We start from the raw sequence: 11,102 nt of genomic DNA, 5'->3' as shown, positions 1-11,102 counted from the left end.
GTTTGGGGGTTAGGGGGGAAGGGCATCAAGTGGTGGCTGCTTCTTCATTTGTTGGAAGTCACTCCTAGCCTGAGGTCTCCTCCTGCTGGGGTTTTCACATAAAATCTTAAAGGGTCCCTCCCATATTCAGGAAAAACCAACCTCAGTTATTAATTCCTTGTCCTTGGTCATTTCCCCTCCAGAGCATTCTCACCTAAGTTATATGATAATGAGGATGGTTTCACTTTCAAAGTTCCTCTCACTGACACTAAAATCCCATTTTACATAGAATTTCAGCCTTTAAGTCTTGCTTAATATGCATATCTGACTGACTATAATCCATAAAATTCCATGCTTTATCTGTCTGAATTTTATTCCTCCCCTACCCCCATTTTCCCATTGCCAACCAAGTGGTGAAACTTAGTAGAAAAAAGCCCATCCTTTCCAAAGCTTCAGCAATTTGTCTACCTGGGAGTAATGGGAAGGAGGATGGTCCCTCTTGATCCTTATTTGAATACCAAAATTTTCCTTGCAAATTAGTTATACTCAGGAGAGTGACAGCTAGGTCTTTGCTCACCCTCACTTTCTCCCCCTTTCTTAAGTATAAATAAGGGGGAAAAATCAAGATTTGGATTCAGGATCTATTTCTCCTTATCTTACCTGAGTTTGAGGATTTAAATTCTCACATGATTATAAGAATGACTAACTTCTAGGGGAGTCTGTTCCTACTTAAAATGGGACTAAAGCTCAGTTTTGAAAACTGTGGGAGTTAGAATGGAATTGCCCAGTGAGTACCCCTCGGGTGTCCTCCTGGTCGAGCTTACCAATTTATTAAAAGAAAATCTTTGTTCAGGTCTTGCACACAATAAAAAAGCAAACTTTGGGAAAGAATATTAAAAGAAGTTTATTAAGCATCTCAAGGCAACAAGGCATTGAGCACTGTCAGGTCCTAAATTCAAACTGTGCTGTTTTTCTAGACAAATATTATAATAAGGAAGATACGATCTTGATACACATTTCTAAATGGGAATAGGTTAGCATATCTCAACTCCTCTCTTATTGCTTCAGCATAGGAAATGAGATTACAGATAAGGAGATGGGATAAAAGCTAATGCTACTACACTAGTAGACACTACAGAAGACAAGGGAATGGGATCAAAGTACATGCCTCTTTTCCCTACAGATTGCACATACCCACAAGACAAGCAATGCTGGAAACAATGGGGTCACTTGGACTGACTCAACACAAATTTCAGTAATGGAAAGAATAGTTAATATTATGCAGATGGAAGAATACTGAGAACTTAAAGAAAACCAAAACAATGAGCCCTGTTGAGCTTTGTTTTCATAAAAAACAGAAACTGTGAAGACCTTGGGGTGGATCAGCCACCATGAGCTGCTCTATGGAACAGGAGTGGAGAGCTGCCTATCTGCAAATCCAGGCAGGCAACAGTTGGGTGAATCCAGGCAAGAGCTGGGAGCATGGAAGAGGAGCCATGGGGTTTGGAAGTCAACCTGAAGTCAAGATAAAAGTGAACTTTACTTGGGTACTCAGTAGTGATTGATGATATTGTAACTTACTGTGAACTGGGGTGTATGGCCTTTGTACTTTCCACTATGCCTTAAGGATAAATAGCTTACAGATGATTAGATTGGCAGCCAGCCTCAAATCAAGATAAAAGAAGACTTTAGCTGGTACTTTATATTGATGGAAGAGATTGTGACTTAATGGATGATATGTTTTGTTTAAGACTATATAATCACCTTAGTAATGCTATTATGTTATATTCTTGTGAATGTTGTGCTTTAATTTCTTGAATGTTTTGCTTTAGTTTATTGCTGAATAAATAGAGAGTTTACTATACTATGCAATTAGATCCTTAAAGTCATTCACAGCAGCAGTCCTCAAGAGAGCTACTCATGATTGGCTTTACATAAACCCAGAGCTAAACACATTATACTAAATGAAATCTGACAAAGACACAGTGCAGTGGGAATATCATCTTCCTGTTCTTGGATGCAATGCCTCTTTTAATCCCCAACAAGATCACATTATCTTTTATAGTGGCTGCAATACATTGTTGATTCATGTTGAGCTTGCAATGCACTCAAGTCCCAGAATTTTTTTTTCACACTTTCCATCAGGTATTTGACTCACAATATTCAATAGGGTCCCAAATTAGGTAAAAACTAAGGAACTGTGGGCCAGTGACTTACCCCTTTTCTCAGTGCTAAGGGACAGGAACTTGAGATTTAATGTGAACTGGAACTCCAACAATCAGTGCTTTCCTGCCATAGAAGGAGACTTCCATCTGCTTCTCACTGTGGCAGTTAGTGGTTAACTTTATTTTTTAGTACTATTGCCTTAGAGAAGCCATCATTTATAATTTGAGCCTCACAATAAAGTTGAGATTGGAAAAATGTTATTCTTATTTTTTAAAAGGGAAAACTGAGTCTCAGAGGTTAAGCAATTTGCCCCAATTCATAGGAAGCCAGGACCAGAACCCAGATAGTCTAATGTCAACTCCCAGGCTCTACCACTATGCTGCATTGAAAATTGCTTTGATACATAACAAGTATGTAGCTATTGAATGGTCGAATTCAGAGAGGCCTTAGAAATCATTCAGCTAAGATGGGACCAAGATGGAAGAATAAAGGCAAGGGACTCACCTAAGGTTTCCCAAATTCCCCTCCAAATAACTTTAAAATAATACCTCAAAATGAATTCTGGAGTTACAGAACCAACAAAAGCATAAAAAGATAAACAAGAAAGACAAATCATAAGGGATTCAATAAGGTTATATTTTTTACATTCCTACATGGGAAGATGATGCTTATAACTCCCCCAAATTTTATCATTATTAGGTCAGTTTGAACGAATATTCATAGAAAGAAAACATAGGTATAAGTTGACTAGGATGAGATGACATTTTAAAAAATGAAGGGAATGGTAGAATATGGGATGCACTGGGAGAAGGTAGAGGTAGAATGGGGAAATTATGACACATAAAAGAGTCACAAAAGAGTTTTTACAATGGAGAGGAAGATGGTAGGTGGTAGGCAATTCTCAAATTTTATTGTCATCAGAATTGGCTGAAAGAAAGAATAACATACATGCTCAATTGGGCATATAAATATATTTAACACCACAGGGAGGAAGATGATGAGGATAAGTGAAAAGGAAATATAGGTAGAAGGGTGGACTGGGGGAGGTGGTCGTTGGGAGCAAAATAATTTTGAGTATGACAGGGTAAAAGGAGACAAAGACAGACTGACACAGAGACAGAGAGACAGAAACAGAGTGACAGAGAAACAGACATAGAGAGAGAGGGAAAGGAAAAATAGGATGAGGGCAAAATATTTTTGGTAACCATAACCATGAATATGAATGAGATGAACTCACCCATAAAACAGAAGCAAATAGAAGAGAGGATTAAAAACCAGAATCCTACAATATATTCTTTACAAGAAACTCACTTGAAACAGAAAGACACAGAGAGTAAAGGTAAGTAGCCAGAGCAGAATGTATTATGTTTAAGCTGAAGTAAAAAAGCAAGGACAGAAATCATGATCTCAGAGAAAGAAAAAGCAAAAATACACCGAATTTAAAAAGATAAATAAGGAAACTATATCTTCCTAAACAGTACCATGGACAATGAAGTAATACCAATACTAAACATACATATATCAAATGTTATAACACCTAATTTTTAAAGAAAAAGTTAAATGAATTACAGGAGGAAATAGACAATAAAATTATTCTAGTGAGAGTACTCTAATTTACTGTCAGAATTAGCTAAATCTAGCAACAGCAACAATAACAAAAACATGAAAGAAGTTAAGGAGAGCAATAGAATTTTAGAAAAGTTTGATATACTAGATCTCTGGAGAAAACTGAATGGGAAGAGAAAGGACAGAAAGGAACACATACACACATGCCTACATACATACATAGATGTGTACACATACATACATACATGTATACATACACACATATAGAGAGATACTATTTTTTTCTTAATAGTACATGACACCTAGACAAAAACTATCTATAAGCCATTAAAAACCTCATAACAGGGGTGTCTAGGTGGTGCAGTGAATAGATCACCAACCCTGGAGTCAGGAGGACCTGAGTTCAAATCTGGCCTCAGACACTTAACACTTACTAGTCATGTGACCTTGGGCAAGTCACTACACCCCAACTGCCCTGCCTTCCCCCTCCAAAAATTAAAACAAACAAACAAACAAACAAAAAAAACAAACCAAACCTCATAATAAAGTGCAGGAAAGCAGAAATGTTAAATGTATCCTTTTCAAATAATAATGCAATAAAAATGACATTCCAGAAAGGGCCATGGAAAGACATATTAAAAATTAAATGGAAACTAAAGAATCCTGAAGAATGATTGGGTCAAAGAACAAGTCACAGAAACAATCAATAATTTCATTAATGAGAATGACAACAATGCTACAACATACCAAAATATATGGGGGGGTAAATCAAAGTAGCACTTGGGGGGGGGGAATGTATATCTCTAAATGCTTACAGCAATAAAATAGAGAAAGAATAAATTGATGAATTAGACACATGACTAAAAAATCTAGAAAAAGAACAAATTAAAAATTCCCACATAAACACCAAATTGGAAATCTTGAAAATAAAAGCAGAGATTAATAAAATTGAAAGTATACAAACAATTGAACTAATAAATAAAGCCAGGAGTCAGTTTCATGGGAGGAGGGGTAGAACAAAACAGACAATACATTGATTAATCTGATTTAAAAATAGAAAGAGGTAGGGGTGGGTAGGTAGTGCAGTGGATAGAGCACCGCCCTGGAATCAGGAGGACCTGGGTTGGGATACAGCCTCAGACACTTAACACAAAAAATAGCCAAGTGACCTTGGGCAAGTCACTTAACCCCAATTGCGCTTCAAAAAGCAAAAATAAATAAATAAATACAAATAAAAGTAAAAAGAGGAAAACCACATTGCTAGTATCAAAAATGAAAAAGGACAAATTCACTACCACCACAACCATGAAAAATAAAGAATTTAAAGCAATTATTAGGAGCTAATTTGCACAATTATATGCCAATAACCCTGACAATCTAAGTGAAATGAACGAACATTTACAAAAACATAAACTGTCCAGATTAACAGAAGAAGAAATAGAATATATTTTAAAATCTTCGAAAAAGAATTTGAACTAGTCATCCATGAGTTCCTCAAAAAAAAAAATTCCCAGGGCTAGATGGATTCCCAAGTGAATTCTACCAAACATTTAGAGAATAATTACAATAATTTATAAACTATTTGGGAAAATGGGCAAAGAAGGAGTCCTACCAAATTCGTTTTATGACATAGATATAGTACTGACACATAAACCAGGATGAATAAAAACAGAATAAGAAAAATTATAAACCAATTTCCTTAATGAATATTAATTAAAAATTTCAAACTAAATACAAGGAGATTACAGAAATATATCACAAAGATCATACATTTTGACTAGGTGGGATTTATGAAGAAACCTATTAGCAGATGTTGGATAATTGGGACACTAATGCACTGTTGGTGAAGTGGTGAACTGATCCAACCATTCTGGAGAGTAAGTTGGAACTATGTCAATAGGGTAATCAAACTGCATGGCCTTTGATCCAGCAATACCACTACTGGCCTATTTCCCACAAAGATCTTAACAAAGATAAAAGGACTTCCATGTGCAAAAATATTTATAGCAAACCTTTTTGTGGTGGTAAAAAATGGAAACTGAGGAGATGCCCATGAATTTGGAGAATGACTGAACAAGTTGTAGTATGTGAATGTAATAGAGTGCTATTGTACAATGAAAAATGATAAACAAGCAGGTTTCAAAAAAACTTAGAATGACTTGTACAAACTAATGCAAAATGAAATGAGCCGAACCAGGAAAATGTTGTACATGGTATCAGCAACATTATGTGATGGATATATGGATAACTTAGCTCTTCAAAGTAACACAGTGATCCAAGACAACTACAAAGGACTCATGGTGGAAAATGCTATCCACATCCAGAATAAGAAGTGAGAGACTCTGAATGCATATTGAAGCATAGCTTGTTTGTTTGTTTTTTACTTTATTTTTTTCATGTTTTATTTTTCCTTTTTGTTCTATTTCTTCTTTTACAACTGCAACTTATATGGAAATATATTTATATGATTGTACATACATAACCTATATCAAATTGCTTACCATTTGAGGAAGAAGGGGGGAGCAGGAGAGAGGGAGAAAAATTTGGAACTCAAAATCTTGTAAAAATGAATGCCAAAAATTGTCTTTATATGTAATTGGAAAAAATAAAATACTCTTAAAAAGAAACACATCAGCATAATTGAAAGTATAATAACAAAACAAAAATAATATGAATACCTCAATAGATGTAGAAAAAGCTTTTGAAAGAATACAACATTCATTCCTATGAAAGACATTAGAAAGCATAGGAATAAATGGAGTTTTCCTCAAAGTGATAAGTAGTATTTATCTAGAACCATGACCTAGCATTATCTGTAATGAGAATAAGCTAGACGCCTTCTCAACAAGATCAAGGGTGAAACAAGGATGCTCATTATCACCATTATTATTCAGTATCATACTAGAAATGTTAGCCATAGCAGTAAGAGGGGAAACAAGAAATTAAAAGAATTAGAACAAGTAATGAGGAAACAAAACTGTCACTCTTTGGAGATTATATGATGGTATACTTGGAGAATCCTAGAGAATCAACTAAAAAACTGGTTTAAATAATTAACAACTTATGCAAAGTCACACTACATAAAGTAAATCCACATAAATCATCAACATTTCTCTATAATATCAACAAAGTCCAACAGCAAATGATAGAGAAGCAAATTCCATTTAAATGATGATAGACAATATAAAATACTTGGGATTCTACTTATCAAGACGAATATAGGAACTATGTCAACACAATTACAAAACACCTTTCACACACAAAAAGTCAGATCTTAATTTGGCAAAGTTGCAAGATACAAAATAAACCCACATAAATCCTCAGCATTCCTATATATTTCCAATGAAATTCAACAGCAAGAGATAGAAAGAGAAATACCCATTTAAAGTTACTATAGACATAAAATATTTGGGAATCTACCTGCCAAAACAAACCCAGAACCTATATGACCACAACTACAAAACACTTTTCACACAAATAAAGTCAGATCTAACCAATTGGAAAAATATCAATTGCTTGTGGCTGGGTCAAGCTAATATAATAAAAATGATAATTTTACCTAAATTAAATTATATATTTAGTGCCATACCAATTAATTTACCAAAAAACTACTTTATAGAGCTAGAATAGTAACAAAATTCATTTGGAAGAATAAATGGTCCAGAATATCAAGGGAATTAATGAAAAAAAAATGCTAGGGAAGGTGGACTAGCTATACCAGATTTCAATCTGTATTATACAGCAGCAGTCATCAAAACTACTTGGTACTGGCTGAGGAATAGAGGAGTGGATCAATGGAATAGATTAGACACACAAGATTCAGAAGTCAATGACTATAGTAATTTATTGTTTGATAAACCCCAAGACCCTAGTTTTTGGGATAAGAACTCACTATTTGACAAAAACTGCTGGAAAAAACTGGGATATGGTATGACAGAAACTGGGCATAGACCATTATCTAACATCATATAACAAAATCAAGTCTAAATGGGTGCATGATCTAGGTATAAAGGTTGATACTGTAAGCAGTCTCGGAAAACAAAGAATAGTTTACCTGTCAGATTTGTGGAGACAGAAAGAGTTTATGACTAAACAAGAATTAGAGAACATTATAAAATGTGAAATGGATAATTTTGACTACATGAAATTGAAAAGCTTCTGTACAAACAAAGCCAATGTAACCAAGATTATTAAGAGGGAGGTGGGAAATTGTGAAAGAATTTTTACAACGTATGTCTCTGACAAAGGACTCATTTCTAAAATATACAGAGAATTGAGTCAAATTTCTAAGAATATAAGTCATTCCCCAATTGATAAATGGTCAAAGGATATGAACAGGCAATTTTCAGAGAAAGAAATTAAAGATATCTATAAGCACATAAAGAAATGCTCTAAATCACTGTTAATTAGAGAAATGCAAATCAAAACAACCCTGAGGTACCACATCTCACCAGTCAGATTGGCAAAGATGACAAAATAGGAAAATGACAAATGCTGGAGAGGATGTGGGCAAATTGGAACACTAATGCATTGCTGGTGGAGTTGTGAACTGATCCAGACTTTCTGGAGAGCAATCTGGAATTATGCCCAAAGGGCTATAAATAATTTCATATCCTTTGACCCAGCAATACCACTCCTAGGGTTATATCCCAAAGAGATCAAAGAAGTTGGAGGAAGACCCATATGTACAAAACTGTTTATAGCAGCTCTTTTTGTGGTGGCAAAGAATTGGAAATTAAGGGGGTGCTCATCAATTGGGCAATGGCTGAACAAGTTGTGGTATATGCATGTTATGGAATACTATTGTGCTATAAGAAATGAGGAGCAGATGGTCTTCATATTTACGTGGAGAGGTTTATACAAACTGATGCTGAGTGAGAAGAGTAGAACCAGGAGAATTTTGTACACAATTACAGACACAATGTATGTGTGATGACCAACTTTGATAGACTGGACTTTTTTCAGCAATGCAGTTAAATAAGTCAATCCCAAAAGACTCATGATGGAAAGAAATGTGTGCATCCAGAGAAAGAATAAGAAAGAAATGAGTCTATATCCAGATGGAAGCAAAATACCTGATCTTTTTCCTTTTCTTGTTTGGTTTTATGTCCTCTTTACCATTTTTCATTCCATCTGATACAATCCATCTTTATAACCTGACTAATGTATAATGTGAAAGTATTAACAGATCCTATACTTGACTATATGCCGCCATGGGTGGGGGAAGGGGAAGAAGGGGGACAAAATGTGAAACTCAAGGAATTGTGGAATTGAATCATGTAAACTAAAAGTAAACAAACAAATTAATTTTAAGAAATAAAAAAAGATAATTAAGAAAAAAAAGTCAGATCTTAACAATTGGAAAAATATAAATTGCTCAAAGATAGGCCAAGCCAATATAATAAAAATGACAGTTCTACCTGAATTAATTTATGTATTCAGCCTCATACCAATCAAACTACCAAAAACTATTTTAAAGTTAGAGAAATATAATAAGTAAATTTATTTGGAAGAACAAAAGTATAGAATATCAAGGACATTAATGAAAAAAATGTAAAGGAAGGTCTCCTAGCTATATCAAAACTATCTGGTACCAAGAGAGAGAATGGTGAATTGTAATGGCAAGCACAGAAGTAGTTCACACCTTCTTTCAGCTATTGAATTAACACCCTGTTTCAGTCTGTTAAGAAATAGAATGTGTGAGCTCCACAACTTGTGAACCCTAGAACTTGTGAACTCCTTTGGAGGAGCTAATGAGTATATTAGGAGAGCCCCATGGCTAGAGACAGTAGGAATTGAGAAGAAGATTCTTGTGGTGGCAGAGTCAAGAAGGAGAAAACTTATGGTATCCTGGCACACTGTTTTTCTTCTCTGTATTGATGTTTGTTTATGATACTTTGTACAGAAGCCCTGGGACCTTACTAGAAGCCCTGGAAGAGGATTGCCTGGTTGTATGTGTACAGAAGTCCTGGAGGAGGGTTTTGGAGGTCCTGTGACTTTACTGATGATTTTTGCTAACCTATTGGACCTTGCTTGTGGGTCTGTGTTGATTTCTATGTTGATGATTTATGTTGAGGTCTCAGACCTTGTTGGTGGGTCTAAGTTTATTTCACAGGCAGATAGTGAATTGATGATGGTGTTGGCAATGTGTATGAATATTATTATGGTTCCATTAAGCTTTGTCTTCCTAGAAACAGGAACTGTGAAGGACTTGAGGTAGAATGGACACTGTGAGCTTCCATATGGAATGGGAACTGGATGAAGAACTGGACAAGGAGCTGTACAAGGAACTAGGAGCTGCCTGCCTTTTGAATCCAGGTGACATTTGAGCTGGGACCATGGAAGAGGAACCATGGAAAATGAGAGTCAGCCTCAAGTGAAGCTGAAAGGAGATTTTACTTGGATATTGTGTACTGACTGAGAAGATTTGATTTACTTGTGACCAAGGGGTGGATGGCCTGTGTATTTTCTACTACCCCTTAAGGGGGTATTGAGTAGTGATTAATGACTGAGTAGTGACTGGTGATTGAATAGTGACTGATGACTGAATAGTGACTGATTTATAACTTAGTGTGCCCCATGAGTGGAGAACTTTGACTATTGTATTTTGATTTTTATTTATTTTGATGATTGAATGATTGAGTTACTAAATGACTGGACTTTGTTGAAAACTGTTGTGATCACTTTGGTGAAAACTATGTGGCTCTTTTAGTGATAAGTCATTGTGAATGCTGTATTTTGATTTTATGTGATAATTTATAATATTATGAATGCTGTACCTTGATTCTCTGTGAATGCTTTGCTCTGATTTGTTATTGAATAGAGTGTTCACTATATTATGTAATCAGAACCTTAAAAGCTGTTCACAGTAGCATTTCTCTGGAAAGCTGTTTATGCATGGCTTTATATAAAATAGTGAATAGATTGGCCACACAATATGCAGTAGGTGATGACCATAGTAATTTAATGTCTGATAAACACAAAGATCCCTACTTTTGGGACAAGAAATTACTATTTGACAAAAACTGCTGGGAAAACTAGAAAGCAGTTTGGACCTAGATATAGACCAACAACTCACATCATATGCCAAAATAAGGTCAAAATGGGCACATGATTTAAACATAAAGAGTGATACCATCAGTGAATTAGGAGAGAATGGTATAGTTTACCTGTCAGATCAATGGATAAGAGAAGAGTTTATGACCAATTAAGAGATAGAGAGAATCACAGGAGGTATAATGGATAATTTTGATTATACTAAATTATATTTTTTGTATAAACGAAACCAATTAGGTCAAATTAGAATGAAAGTAGAAAACTGGGAAAAAATTTGTAGCAATTTTGTCTGAAAAAGCCCATATTTCTCAAATACAGAGAATTAAGTCAAATTT

The sequence above is a fragment of the Petaurus breviceps genome, unplaced genomic scaffold (genome assembly GCF_028583685.1).
Source record: "Petaurus breviceps papuanus isolate PSGF00001 unplaced genomic scaffold, PetGlider_PUasm1.0 38, whole genome shotgun sequence".
Lineage (NCBI taxonomy): Eukaryota > Metazoa > Chordata > Mammalia > Diprotodontia > Petauridae > Petaurus > Petaurus breviceps.
The sequence above is the reverse complement of the archived record's forward strand: the minus strand, read 5'-3'. Positions refer to the sequence as shown.